Genomic DNA, 15,054 nt, shown 5'->3' on the forward strand with positions numbered 1-15,054 from the left:
CTAAAGAAATATCCAGTAGAGACAAGGTCGTACTGCAGATACCTTCAGATCACAGAGTCAGCCGCTGCTTGTACCTAGGCTAGGTAGGACGCAATGGATGGCCTTCAATCTACTGCTCAGTTAAACTGCAGCAATTTAACTTCATCTGATGAACCATTCTTTAATTTCCGGGCTTTCAATAAGTTGCAGTTGAGAGTGGTGCTAAGTATCACCAGGGGAATGAGAGAGTACTTATAAACTGAGGGAGTGGTGATATAAAATAGTGCTGTTAACGGCTATAACACTGTCTCAAATCCAAACAAATTTATTGTGACGTGAAGCCTGTCCAGAGACCCGTGTGAAATAGAGGAGGTTTCAATACAGTTCATTTAAAGTAGGTGCTTGGGTCACAGAAACTGCCCCCAAAACTGGTACTAGCTGGCACTGTTAGAAGAACTAAATAGCATTGAGACTATGTACCACTGGGGCATTTTTCTGGGCTTCAATTTGGGAGGAGAAAAAAAAATGTTTTTAAATATCATTTTTCATGATTCTTTCTGTTTCCTTTCCTGAGCTGTGAGTTAGAGCAGAGGCACACAAACAGTTGATTTGGTACTCAGCATAAACACAGGGAAGGAAACTTCAGTGTGGAAGAGCTGGAGCAAGAACAAGTGACAGGAGGAGCTGCCCCTGACGGAGCTGTTTTTCTTCTGTCAGCAGCACTTTTCAAAACCCCTGTGGAGATTTCCACCCTCTCAGTTATGCTGAATGCGGAATAGACTCTGCACGGACATGCTGTGAAGGGGCAGAGTCCTCTGCTGTAGGAAGATGAGGGTGGGAAAAACAGCAGAGGATAGGGAAAAGTCCTGTCAAAACAGTGGTGTTAAGGTAAAGTTTCTGTCATTTGTGGAAATTATATAGAACAAACCAGTTTCTTCACCTGTAACCACAGAAGCTGAGAGAAATGAATTCTCAATTGCTTTCATTCCTTAGAGGTACCATGGTCCCCGTCGCAAGTCATCATGCTAGGTGACCTGACCACAAGCATCTTCTGCTTATTTTCACACGTGGTACATTCAGCTGGGTGCTCTTCGTTCCCTGTTCCTTATGTGTTGATGAAAAATACTCATGTTTCATCCAAAGCATGACAGCACCGAGGGAAGTAATTTCTCCCAAAGGGTCCAAAATCCTTCAGGCCCCCGCTGTATCCCCCATTGACTTCAGTGGGAGTGGAAGGGTTTGCGTACATTTACAACTTGGTTTTGGGGCATCCAGGAGCAAAGCGGTTCTGTATCTATTTTACCATTTGCATTTTTTTAGTCATGACAAGGTTCATCATCTGAATCTTTCATAATAGCAGTAGTCTTTAAAAAAAAAAACAAAAAAAAACAAATATTGTGTTCATGCTACCTATTGCAATACTATTTGATCTTGAGGGTAACAACTATGAGAGGAAGGGTAAAGGCCTCTCTTCACTCCCCTCAGACTGACATAATCATGGTGAGTAGCTCGGGCCTGGTACTGGGGGGCTTTACCCAGCGTTAGAGGCTGCAGCACAAATGATGGTGGGCTGTGCTGCAAAACCATCCTACCCCCAGCTGGGTACAGGGGAGAGGTGAGGGAAGGGGAGCGAATGGAGACACAGCAAGAGGCAATCAGAGCAGAACGGGATGCAGATTGTTATTATTGTTATTTGGATGGCATCAGCCCTCAGTGGGCATGATAATCGCATTCATTTAGAGTCAGGACACTACCAGAAATCAGCTTGATTCCCAGCACAGGATCCCGGGAAGCCAAATACCTGGGTAGGCTTGCGGTTTCTGGATAAATGCTGTCACCGTTCTGTAGAGGGGGGACAGCAGAAGGCTTTTTAAGTGCCCCTATAAAAGTGCAATTTGTCTGAACTGGCCTGTCATTCTGCCACTGATTGTTACTGGCAGTTGCTTGACTTGATGGTGCTTGGGGGGACTTTGTAAGCGCTCTGAAATGTTCACTATGCGTGCAGTGAAGAATTAAGCTCTAGGGCTTACAGCTCTGCCCGTGGGCTGGGGGCACCCCCAATGCCCCCTCAAGGAGGATGCCGATGACAGGGCCCCTTTCCTGCTGGCAGCTGGATGGCAGTCCCCGGCCGAGGCGGAGAAAGGCAAGCTCCAAAAACCAAGTGGCCAGGAGGACGAGATAGGCCTGGGCTCTGTCAGAGAGCAAGGGAGATGTCAGCTGGGATTAGAGAGCAGCCAGCCTGCAGCGCTGAGGGCAGCGATGGAGGGGGGAGCACAGGGGCTTCCATCCTCCCGGGTCTGCCTGGCATGGCCCAGCCAAAACCCTGCAGCCAGGGCATTGTGCAGACCTTTGGAGGCTTGGAGAAACCCACAGAGGACACCACGGAGCTGCTTGTGCTCGCTGATTTGGGTGCTCTCAGAGCTGCTGGGGCTTTGGGGAGGCCACGCAGGCAAACCTACCGCTGTAGCTGTTACTTTGAGTTACTGTTAGCTACCTGCTCTATTGTGCTTTGGCAGTTCAAAGCACTCTGCAAACATTAAGTAATGCCTGGATGATTAATTATAATTAATTAGCAGGCAGCCAGTCTCCTGGGATGTCAGTCCAGTGCCTTGCTCTGGCGCTAACTTCGCTGGAAATGAAAAATAAGGGCTTGCGATGGCACTCTCCCCAAGCCAAGTCCTGCCCCAGATAGCACTGTCATCTGCTCCCTCCACTGAGTCAGTAGCCTGGGGCTTTATGGTCCTCAGGGGGTGCGCTGCAGAAATCACATGTAGCTGCTGACAGAAGCTTTTAGTGATTTAAAGCCCCAGTGAAACTGCTGGAATCTGCACGGGAGGTTAGCTGTCACTTTGGGCAGGGTATGACGTCTCTTTTATTGCCTGACCTTCTGCCTGTTGGAGTTACGTGGTGGCTGGCTGCTGGTCAGAGCAGGAACAGGTAGGAGGTTTTTTCTGTGAGGCTCCTTGCCACTGCTGCTGTGTCTCAGGGACAGGAGGTGGCCGATACCAGCAAAGCACAGGGCATGGCATGCACAGGCTCCACCGTGCCTGATAAAACAAACAGGACGTGCAAACAGCCAGGTGGGAGATCCAGGTTTATTTTATACAACACCTCTCTCTTCTCTTCATATTCAAAGTTGCTTCTTATTTACAACGATTGGACCACACCAAAATTGTTACCCTGTGATGACAGCAGTATATACAGATGTGTATGGGGAGAGCCCAGACAAGCCCAAAGAAGGACGAAAGAAGAGAAATATCGTTCCTACTGTACAGAGAGGGCTTGGAGACATTGAGTAAGGACAGTATTAAGGCCAGTATTTTCCGAACAATTCTGTACTCCCAGCAGGAGCAGATTTTCAAAAAAGCTTAGATTTTTTTTATTTTTTTTTTCCAGAAGTATTCGAAATCAGCCAGTCTGAAAATGGGTAATGGAAAGTAATTTTGCCATTAGACTGCTGGTTAAAACCCAGCCTTTGTCAGTCTGGCGGAAGCTCTTCATTTGAAAACCGTTTACTGGCCAGCTTGACGTCCCTCTGTCCTCTCCCTCGGTCCCCAATTTTGGCTACCTGCTGTCTGTTACCAGCGAGCAGAGAGGAGAGATGCAGGTGTCTTTTTCAGCAGTTCTGTTGCTGTGGCATCTTTTCAAACTCATCTACACACAATTCTGTATTCCTACGGTTTTGTTGTTGGGTGGATAAAACATTTCAACCCCCTCTCTGTTCCTCTCCAGAAAGTGACAGTTGCACCTGTGAAAACGATGTAAAATGCATGGAAATAAGCTGCAATAACGTGAGCACCTTTTACACTGGAATAGTTGCATTCAAGCTAGAGAATTGAAATTATTTTACTACACTGGCTTGAAAACCAGTGTGACATTGCCAGTACAAAATCTGAGAGCAGCTGATCTCCTGAGCTTTTGCTGCTGTACACAGAAGGCACGCTGTCCCTCTTTTAATGCTGGATGTGGTGCCAACGTCCTCCCAACATAGGAACTTTGCAAGAAACTTCTGCAAGCTCCCAGGGTGCCTGGGTGCCTTTATGGAAGGGCATGATCTCCCCTGCATCCAGGGGTAGAATGGGTAGAAAGAAGGAAGACCTAGCTCATTTTCAGCCCACTTTGGTGTGCCAAAACCAGTCTCTCTCCATTCACGCTGCTTTCCTGCATCCCTCATCCACCTTCCTGCCTGCCTGCCATCCTTGGTGTCCTACTGTATGTACTGAGCCTTTGTGCAGAGAGATCTGCAAGCAAAAAGGCTGGGGTCTCAATGTTTCTGGGGCAAACCCCAGCTACTCTATGAGCCAGACAAAAGTAAGGCGATTGCCTTATTTTTCACAGGGACTGTTCTTACAAAGTCAGCTTTTTGACAGGGTTTGGAATCGGAGCTGGGACCACAGAGTTCCCTGCTCAGAGCTAGTTACCTTCCAGCCAGGTCAGTGAACAGGCAGAAAGAAAGCATCTGCCTTCAAAACTCCACATCTCTGCACGTAAATGGTACCTACTGACAGTGGGGCCAAATATGTTTATTTTATCCTCAGAAGAATGCAAAAGACAGTTATGTGGGACATTTTCCATAGCATTCTGCCTCCTCTGGCTGGTCATCCATCAGCAATTTACTTTTCCTCTACGCTGTATATGCTCTCTGCGTAGACTTTGAGATCTTCAGTGCCTCCCGGTGTGAGTGACATTGCCTGTTGCCTTGGGAATGAGCCCTCCTGGGACATCCAGCCCTCAAACGTCCCCAGCCTTGGAGCCTGTTCCGGGCTGGGGCTCCAGCCCAGGAGCCTGTTCTTGCCTGTGCGTAGCAGAAATCTTCTAGCCTAGGGTTATCCATCACCCCCGCCTCTGTAGCTCCTCTGATTGCCATGGTTGTCACGCTTGAAGGGAAGAGAGCCCTTGACACTGACTCAGGAGAGGCTTGCATATAGCTGGATTTTTAGATTGGCACCCGGCGCCTTCGCCGTGTTCCCTTTGCTTGCAAATTATTTGATATCATTTTAATTCCGAGCCGAATTAGAGCAGTGCGAGGGTTGCCACGGCAACCATTTCCTTGTGCCTTTTGCTCTGACTCATTGCAGACAATTACTCTCGCGCTCCAGGATTCACAGATGTGATAGGAGAAGAATCATGTGCTGGGGTTTCAACTTTTTTTTTTTTCTTTTAATTTCTTCCCCATCCTCTCTTGCATTAACTCCTACCTAGCCAGGATGGTCAGGGGCCTATATCTCTGCCCAGGGCCACGTGAGCCTGAGGGAGCATCTTACACGTAGAATATGTGGAGATGCGCAACGTGCGAGGGCATTTGTGCATCTCTGTGTGGTTTTGCATATGCAAACAGTTTCTCTGCAGCGTGCTGTGTGGTTGTGGTACCTGTCTGCGCATACAGCTATGAGCAGGCAGAGATGCTTATCTTCATGGAGTGATTTCCATATAGTGCTGCCTGTGGTGGGGCTGCGTACTTGCACATGCTTTCTGCATGTACACAGAGGTATGGACATCAGTAATCCGCGTGGATGTGGAAGTGTGCCTGGTGTGTAGTAGATGCGGGTGTGCAGAGAAGGGTGGCAGCAGTCCGTCAGGTCATGGATGGGCCAGGGCAAAGGCTACCAGCCTAACTAACACCTTACTAACCAACCAGCCTAACCAATCTTATTAATGCCTCTGACCAAGTAGGCTGCAAACCTAAATCTCTGTGCGAGAACAAGGCCAGTGCTTTGCCTTACTCACCCCTATCCCCCCACAACAACCCGTGTCTGCACATCTAAAGTGGTGTTACCCATGCAAGGATCATAGCTTTGGCGTGGCTATACTTGATGTCATGAGCTGTGTTAGGACCTGTAGGTGTAAAGTCATGTGAGAAGATGCTAAAAGGGTCACAGAAGCAGTCTGTGACTGTGAGGATGAGGGTAGGAAATATTATAGTAAAGCAGGTTATAGGAAATACTTCGTGAGGTGATTAGGCTTATTTCAGCCAAGGCACAAGCAAACAAGCATTGTGGGTTGAGAAACATGAAAACTTAGCAGGTCTGAGGCATTTCCAGTCTATTCCTAAGATGTATGACTTTTACCACCAAACTCAGGCTATTTCCTTCCTAAGTTGCTTTTCTGCTGTGCCATCCCCTTAAGGCACACATCTCCCCATCACAAGGCTGTGTAATGAGGCTCCTGCTGCAAGGCCTTTCTCTTCATAAGACCTTTTTTTTCCGTTTCTCTCACTGGGATAGAGAAGTCCCATTCGGAGGATCATAGGATACTTCAGCTGGAAGGCACCTCAGGAGGGCTCTAGTCAACCTCCTGCTCAAAGCAGGGTCAGCTAGGAGGCCAGACCAATTTGCTTAGGGCTTCATCACAGGAATATTCCTGATAATGTTCCCAGAAATATTCCTCGTTCCTCCCTAATGCAGTTACACTGCACTCTGGGGCTGTAGAGAGGCTTTACCAGCAGCAAGTCTCTTTTTCTCTGCTTGTCCTTGCCCTGTACAAGGGCTCACCAAGGGCTGTGGAGGTGCTGAATGCAGTGGGTACGGGCCCAGCATTGGGCGTGGAGGCCTGAAAGGTGTGAGAGGAAAGGAGGGCTCTGCGCCCGAGTTATTGATAAGGGCAGCAGTGTCGTCCTTGGGGCAAGAAGCAGTCTGAGTGCTGGGAACAAGCTGCCCAAGCTGCTGAGTGCTCTCAGTGCTGGCGCCTGGATGCTCTCCCTCCCTGCCACATGGAAACACAAGCTTATAGCAAGGGTGTTTGTTTTTTTTTTCAGCTCTGTCCACAGTTGTGTCTCCATGTCGACTGGAAAAGTGAAAATTCAGCAGTCAGGATGAAGGAAGGGGGAGAAATAAGTTTGTCAGTCTCAGACCTCTACGTGTGACCTCTGTAATGTTTGTAGTGCTTTAGAGGAAATCTGGAAGGAAAGTGCAATTATTATCATGTGGTTAGGGAAAAGGGAGTCAGGCAATACGTGTTCAACAATGCTAGCTCATGCCAGGCTAACCCATTAGCTTCCTTTCAGATGATTGTTTTCCTGGAAGGCATAAGAAATTTCAAAGGTCTGATCTTTGTGTATCAGTAAGGCACTTGATACGGTGCCCCATAAGAAACAATTTGTTAAACTAGAGAAGATAAGGAAAGGCAGAGGAGCTGTGAGGGACAGAGAGGTAGAATTGAGTCTGGAATGATGGCAACAGCAAGGTCACCTGTCCATCTAGCACAAGGTCACTTGTGGCACTCCCCGCCAGCATTAACTGAGACCCTGACGCTAATAGGAGCAGGTAGTGAGGAAGTGTCCTGATGATTCAACACTAGAAGGCATTGCTAGTACAGGGAAGGACCAGGATATCGTAGAGCAAGCCTTATTTGACCTTGGCAGGAGTACCAGAAACAGAATGAATTTCAGTAGTACGACAGACAAGGTCATACGCTTGAGAACTAATATTGGAAATCCGTGAGCTGGGAACTCTGCAAGAGCTGGCAGAGAGCACAGCGAGCAGGACTAGAGGCAGCCCTTGTCTTCTGGGAACTGCTGGGTCCATTTTGAAAAATCTCAGTGAGGGTCCTCAGTTTAGGCTGTGTTTGCCCCCTGATGCCCACAAAAAAAAATGAGGGAACCTTTGCCTACCGCAAGAAGATCTGAGATCCTTGCCGAAAGGCAGCCAGACAGACTTGGTGGCTCCCAGCAGCTTTAGCCAGGGCTCAGCAATGTCCTGCTGTTCCCCACCCTGTTCATCACCAACCTTTGGCTCTCAGAAGTTCGTGTTCTGAGGATCTGTCTTCCAAATTGAGGATTTAAAAAAAAAAAAAAAATCTCTTCAGGAAAGAGTTGGTAAATATGTCACGAGAAAGCTGAAAGGAAAAATGCTGAGAACTTTATTAGCTGCTGGTAGGATGATGGCACGTGGTGGTGTGACGCAGTTGTGGAAGAAGGAAAGGATATCCTAAAATGCACCTGGTGAGTTATTTCCAATAACTCAAGTAGTAGTGCTATTGCCCAAAGCCCTGTGAGACCTCTCTGGTTTGTGTTACAGTTTTGGCCAGAGGCGTACAGCCTCAGAGAGGTACAGACAGGAGAGGAAAGGGAAGCTTTGTGAGAGGAGCCTGTGACAGCCCAGCTTGCTTAACCAAGTGGAACCAGGGCTTCAGCAGATAGGCTTGCTGTAATAATGCATCCTGGAGGAAACATTTAAACTAAAGGGCACTGCTAGTGTGAAAACAGTGTAGTATGGGGAGGCCGTGAAAATATTTAGGGTGGAAAACTCCAGGAGGGTTTCTAGCCATTAGGGTGATAGAGCTTTAGAAAAACTCTCCAGGCAGAATCTGAGGTAAAAAGCCACATGGGTTCAATGTGAAGCTTGAAAAGTGTGTAAGAGGGTGATGGTGCTTATAATGGAGAGGTGAGACTGCGTTAGCTTGCAGTCCCTCCTCTGTCACTGGAGACCAGCTGAAGTCCTTGGTCTCACCATTCAGCAATACGGACCCAGTTAGGCACGTAAGCCACAGAGCAGTCATTCAGGGTACTCCCCATTCACCACAGCCCTCCCTTTGGGTGCCAGGCTGGGCCTTTTTGCCGTATAATTCACGTATTCCATGATTTTGGTCACGATGGAATAAAAATAACTCCTGCTGATACAGCTGGAGGCCTCAGCGCAGCGCCAGGCAGGCCGCAGGTTGGCCGGGGCTGACCTAAAACCCTCCCGCAGCCTCTGGCAGCGTGATGGTTTCCCCTGATTGATTTGGGTTTTGCAGGGAGCGGAGAAGCCCCAGCTTATGATAACAAGCCTTTAAAAAGCAGATGGGGACGTGGGGGCTGGCGTGTGTGTGTGGCAGCTGAGAAGTGACAGTAGAGGAGATCAGAGAAGGGCGAATCTGAAAAGCAGCTGGTCAGAGGCAGCCGCTGAGCGGGGATGATCAGTCACAGGAGAGGGAAAACCAGCAGGAGGGAGGAGGAGGAACTGGGGGATCAAAGACATTTATGGCCAGGGGGAGAGGGCTGAAAGGTACCATGTGAGACCAGGAGTGAATGAGAAAGCGGGGACTGCTGGAGGGGGACCATCGGTTTAGATAAAACGCTAGGTCTTCCTCTTGCCAGGAATTGTAGAAATCTGGAGAGTTTTGTGAATCTGTACTACAATAAAGGGGGTTATGAGTGAGATCAGAACCAGTTTACAATTAACCAGCTCCATCAAAATGACTGCCAGGGTTTTGCAGTAGCTTTTCCTTCTGCTGGCATCTTTAAAGTAGGAACAATGCTCACACCGCCTGGCAAGTGTGTTGTGAGGTACGGCTGGTGGGTAGGTGTAGGGAAAGGTGGTATTTACTATTGGGTGGCAATAGCTACGTATTACCTACAATACGGGTCACAGAGTTTGATGGGTGAGGAGCGTACTTTTAAAAGGAGGAAAAACTGGAAGCAGTGCAGCACAGGGCTACATTATTGTTCCAGAGCTGAGGAAGTGCTTTATAGTGAAAATGAACTGAATGAAAATCTGCTTATCCTACCAAAAAGAAGATTGGAAAGTGATTTGATTAGTGTATAAGGTACCTTCACAGGGAGAGGTGCTGGTTACTAAGCATATGTTTTCTAATCTACCAGAGAGAAGCATCACAAAAACCTGTGACAGGAAACTGAAACCAAGCAGATTCAAGTGAGATATTCAGCAAGAACGCTAACAGTGAGCATGAGTAGTTACTGTAGTAAGGTACCAAAGGAAGAGAGTTTTATTTTTCATCTCTTGCATGTTTTCAAATCAAATGTAGATGCCTTTCTGGAAAATTCGACTCAGCTGCATGTAAACACACCCTGTTGGACTTTCTACAGGATAACTTCTCTGTTTTCTGTTTCATAAGCTAAACAGATTGAGCTCTTTAAGCCTTTCACAGCAAGGCATTTTCTGCCACCCTCAAATAACGTTTGTGGTTCTTTTCTGCACACTTTCCCAGTAGCGTGCAATACACAGAAGGTCAGACTGGATGATCTAAAGTCCCTTCTGGCCTTTATACTCTCTGAATCTCTGCCTCTGTGAATTCATTAATGTTTGCAAGCTCCCAGAGAGCTGCCAAAGGCAAGCACTATAGAAATGCAAAGCATTGTTGTTACTCTGGATATTTCCCTTGAGCTTTATGCAGAGCTGGGTGAGTATCTCGGTGTAGCGTCTGTGCATTTTTTCTCAAATGAAATACCTACATTTGTCGCTCTTCCTGTGCCCTTTACGTGTTGACTCTCTGCAGATGTTCTAGCAAACAAGTTTATTCCCAAGTTAGAGCACAGAAAAAGCAAATGTTGAAGGGCCAGATCTCGACCTAGCGCCCCGAGCAAGGAGTTGCACGTTGTCCTGGCTCAGAAGCTCCGTGCAAGACAGGTTGTTATTCTTAGCATTGCTCTTTGCTTTCTCCTTGGCTCCAGGTGCCCTGCAAGTTGGTTTCTGCCTGGCAGCAGCACTGTGCCACTGTAGGAAGGAGAGGTCTGTCTACCCCTTTGATTCCTTCTCTTCCACCTTCTAAAGGGAGAAAAGCCGTGAGGATGCTGCCTTGTCCCTGCCTCCCTAGGGCTGCTACTGTTGTGGGAAGCTCCCCAAAAATGACACAGGAAATTTTTTATTTACTTCAGCTGTGTTCTGTAACTGTAATCATCAGGGAATGCTTATCCTTTGTCTGCATTACACACAGTGCTCTCCAAGGGAAAGCTTTGCGGTCTTCAGAAATCCTATGCCAAGACTTGCCCTTATCTAATCAGTGGATAGCAACTGACCCTCTGACCTGTGCTCCCAATCAGTGCTAGCAAGCGCTGTGCAAGCCTCCAGATCAAGCTGCCAATGATCAAGATGCCGAGGAGGAATTCTATTTTATATATTTCCCATGTATTTTATACATGCATATACCTAATTGCATGTTTATCTACATGAAATTATATGTGTGTGTGAGTAGATATGTATAGGGGGCAAATACACTTGCCAAATGAAAGATAATCAAATTGCAGAAAATCATAGGCTGCTCCCGGATGATCTGTGAACCAGAAAAGCCTGGAGTCATCAGATGAGTGTGTTGGCTTTGCCTTTTCAGCTCTACATTTCTGGCATTGTAGGAGCTGCTTCGTGGTATCTGTGTGCGCTCCTGTACCTGCACGGTAAAATTAGATTAAACTATGCGTCATAGACCCTGTACTGTTAAGCAGCAGCGGTGATTCTCTCACGGCACATACCTCTTCAGCAGGAGGGATGCCTCAGCTGCTACCAGATGAGTAGTACCTGGGTTCTGCTCCCAGTTTCTCTCTGAAGATCAGCCTGAGTATGGTGCCACACGTGCCTCAGGACAAGGTTTTTCGCAGGAGTAATGTGTGATGGATTGTGTGGATAACTCGGGGAGTGGTCGAGGAGGGAATTTAAACATCTTAGCTGCGTGTGATAAACCTAGCTAGTGAACAGCTGGTGGAGAGACTCATTTAGCTCTAGGGGTGACAGCTTGTGTACTTGGGGGTGCAATGGGATTAGACAGAGATTTCCACTCGTTTTAAAATAACCTTGCTCAGGAGGGTAAGAAATCTGGAGAGGTGGGAACCCATCGCTCACTATTTGTTACAGCAGGTTTTATTGAACATTACGCTCTAATTAAAAAAATAATAATAAAAAAAGCTTTTGGAATCAAATTTGACCTGAATATAACTCCATTGGCTTCCGCATTCTTACACTGGGGATTAATTTGGCCCTTTCTACTTTTATGTAATGAGCTGATTGCCACAGTATCTTATCCTTGTTACACAATCGCCCTTGCCTGCCTGTGTCCCTGGAGCCCTGCCTGTGTGTTTCTAGATCCAGGGTCTCACCTTGACTGCCTGCATATTTAGTCCTCCAGCCTCACCCTGACTGCGGGCAGATGCTTGCCTGGCACTGAAGCACACATGCAAACGCTGTCAGTGTTATCTGCATGTTCATTCCACGTTCAGGCACTATGCACAGGCAAGCATGGGGGGAAATTCAGCGTTTTCTCATTTAGCTGGCTGTATCCCTGCGGTGTTTGCTTGAGCAGGGAGCAGGGGAGAGGGAAAGCAGCTCGCAGAGATCTCATTTAAACAAGAAGGAGCATAGGAAAATACATTCTTTATTATTCTTCTGTAACAACAAGCCAGAAATATAATATACCTTTAAAAATGATCTGTCTCATGCCAAAGAAACCTCCATTCAGTCATTTTAGAAAATCTCGATGCTCTTCCTCAAACAGTAACAAAAAGAAAAAGAAATTACAAGTGCCATCTGTTCCCTGCAGGAAATGTGCCTGCCTGTACCACAGGTGGGTGTGTGGGGCCAGGGGGTGGCGGGGAGCAGAAGGGGTGTTTCTGGTGGGCTTGCCAGCCCCTAAGGGACACGCGGCCCCGGCCTGTTGGTTGGACCTGCCTGCTCCAGAAAACCTTTTCCTGAGGGCAGGTACCTCCTCATGGCATCGGTGGCCCTGCCTGGGGCAAAAGGTGGCTCTACTGGGGGTTGCCCCATGCTTAGCCGTGCCTGCAGGGGCACTGGGAGCCCCTGCTTCCCAGGTGTGCTAGGAAAGAGATTAAGAGCCTGTTTGCCAGCAGTGGTACAAAGAGGGCATTTCCCAGGGAACCCCGTTACTCTGCTCTGCGTGGAAGAGGACAGCTCCTTGTCCTTCCACTTGCTTTGCAGCGGGACTCCCCGTAGCATCCAGCCTTCATGTTTCTCAGCAACTCTTTTCTCCCCTTCCCTGTCTTCTTCGTTCCTGGGTGGGTTTCTAAACATAGCAGTCCCTCACCTAGGGTTGAGATGAATCCAGGCTTTCTGCCTTCAAAATGAAAACAAATAGGAAAGGATGGGCGAGGTCGTCGTCAGCCCCACAACACAAGATATAGAAAATATTATTAGCAACAAAGAAAAATTGGTTGGGACAGGAGGTGGTCACAGGGAAGATGCAGAGTCAGGAGGATTTCCCCCTTCCCCAGCCCCTGCACTGTCCCCTGCCTCCCTCCTACTCATGTCACCTCTAGTCTATCTCCTTAAAAACAATCTCTCTCACTCTCTCTCTTGCTCACTCACGCGCGCACACACACACACACACACACAGATCCCATTGGTTTTGTGCAATGTTTCACCATTATTTGATGCAAGTAAAATATAGATCTATAAATATACCGCTCTGACTCAAGTCCCGTTTCAAGTATGATTGCGGAGTCCAGGATGGTAAAGGGAGAAGTTCCCCTGAGAGGGAGGCGGTGGGGGGATTTGGATCCAGCAGGCAGTCTAGTCCCAGCTTGCTGGGAATGTGGAGCAGCAGTAACACACATAAGGAGGCTGCAGTGCACCAGTTCTGCCCTTCAGAGCGGGCTGGGGCTGCAGCAGATGGGATGGTTTGAGTGCCTGTACAGTGCATGGGGGAAGAGTCCTTCCTCCTCACATCTCGCCAGCCCCCCTCCTCCTCCTCCTCCTCTTCCCCACGAGCAGTGTGCTGGGAGAGGGGGGTGCGCTGTGTGCAAGTGCTCGTGGGTGGACTGCTTCTCCCAGGCCTTCTTCCAGGGCAGCCTGGGCTTCTGCTTCCTGAAGAGCATCCTCCTCTGTCCCGTGCAGCCCCGTGTCAAAGGGAAGTGACGCTAAAACAGTTCAGAGCATCCCTGGACAGTCTCTTTGCCTCTGGTGGTCCTGGGTAGGCCAGGAGGGATTTCGCCACGCCAGGCTTTGATTAAAGACTTGGCACAGCATGCCCGTGGGTCAGCACAACAACCTGTCCGGGACCAGAAGGGGTGAGGAGCCGGCGGGTATCGCTCCCACAGGGGTCCAGCAGCAGCAAGCAGGAGGGCGGGGAGGTGTCCGAAGGCTTGGGGATCCAGCTGGAGCAGGAGGAAGAGCTGACGTGCCGTGGCAGGGCCCACCTGCAGTGCCTGCTGCCCTCCGAGCACAGGTGCCTCGCAAAGCCCCCTGCCAAGCTGGGCTCGCTGCCAGCCTGGTTCCTGACGGCGAGCATCACACCATCCCCAGGCACTGCGGATGCACGACCTCCGGTGTCATCTTCCTCGCCCAGGAATACCCACTGTGACGGGTTAGAGCAGGTTACCATGGCAATGTGCGCTCTCCCCTGGAGACAGCATTTTATCCCACTTCCAGTGCTACAAAACGAGTCCTTATGTTGGGTTCCTTTCATTTTTTCCCCCTCTCACTTCTTTATTATTTTTTTTTTCCCCTTTCCTGTCAGGCTGAAAGGAGCTGAGACTAATAGGAGGCACTGCAGTCTGCGGGCTTTAAGATCTGGGTTGGGGAAAGTCACCCTGCACGCACAGGCGTGTGCATGGGCACGCTCGTGCAGCTGTGGGTGGTGGTGAGCACGGCGGTGGTGAGGTGGGCGTCTGTGGGCTGTGCTGCGTGCCACCTCAGCCCCATCGTGGGCTCTCTCACCGGTGCCACGCTGTGGTCCAGGTTTCAGCCTTCACTTCAGGACCCTCCAGAAGTCACCCCAATGAAGTCACCAGCAATGCTGGCTCTCAGGCTGTGTGTCTTCTTCTCCTGCCACCTCCCCCTGCGCCCACACGACCCCTCAGCAGCACTCTCACCAGCTAGGCTGGTGAGCCATGTTCTCCTCTGTGTCTTTCCTGATGGCCTACATCTGCTGTGCCTATCAAACGTTTCCGAATGGAGGCTTCCTATCTTTGCCTTCTCTTTTTATCACAGAAAACATACAAAAGATAACAAAAATGCCATTTTTTTTCATGCTGTGTAGTCATTTCCACTGACTCATGCTCTAACCTCAATAACTCTGCCTCTCCCTGTCCTCTCCTGCCCGTTTCCACTGGCTCTGCACTATGGTGAGATGTTTTGTGGTAGCTCCTCAGTGGCAGAGTTCATGGGTTTCATCCGAAGCAGAAGGTCCTGCGCAGCGTTATGCTAAGAGTAAGGTACAGTGGCTAAATGTGTTCGTGGCTGCATGCACGGGGCAGATCAGCGTGTGCACATGTGGCTCTGCACGCGCAGATGAGGTGGAGCTGAGGCTGTGCGTGTGCATTAGGATCAGAACGAGTCAGGAAGCGTGTACAGGAGGATGGCTCTGTGTCCCTGCACCTGGAATGGATGATGTGGCCGCTGGCAGATTTGGAGT

The 15,054-nt window shown here is 49.0% G+C and overlaps 1 protein-coding gene across 1 annotated transcript in view; it reads left to right on the top strand.

Moving 5' to 3' along the window:
• The window catches only part of CACNA2D4 (calcium voltage-gated channel auxiliary subunit alpha2delta 4), a gene marked incomplete at both ends in the record, with an annotated part of 112,839 nt that overhangs the window by 58,554 nt on the left and 39,231 nt on the right, over positions 1-15,054 (top strand). The window lies entirely within an intron of this gene.

Source organism: Netta rufina (assembly GCF_964035555.1).
Source record: "Netta rufina genome assembly, chromosome: 1".
Classification (NCBI taxonomy): domain Eukaryota; kingdom Metazoa; phylum Chordata; class Aves; order Anseriformes; family Anatidae; genus Netta; species Netta rufina.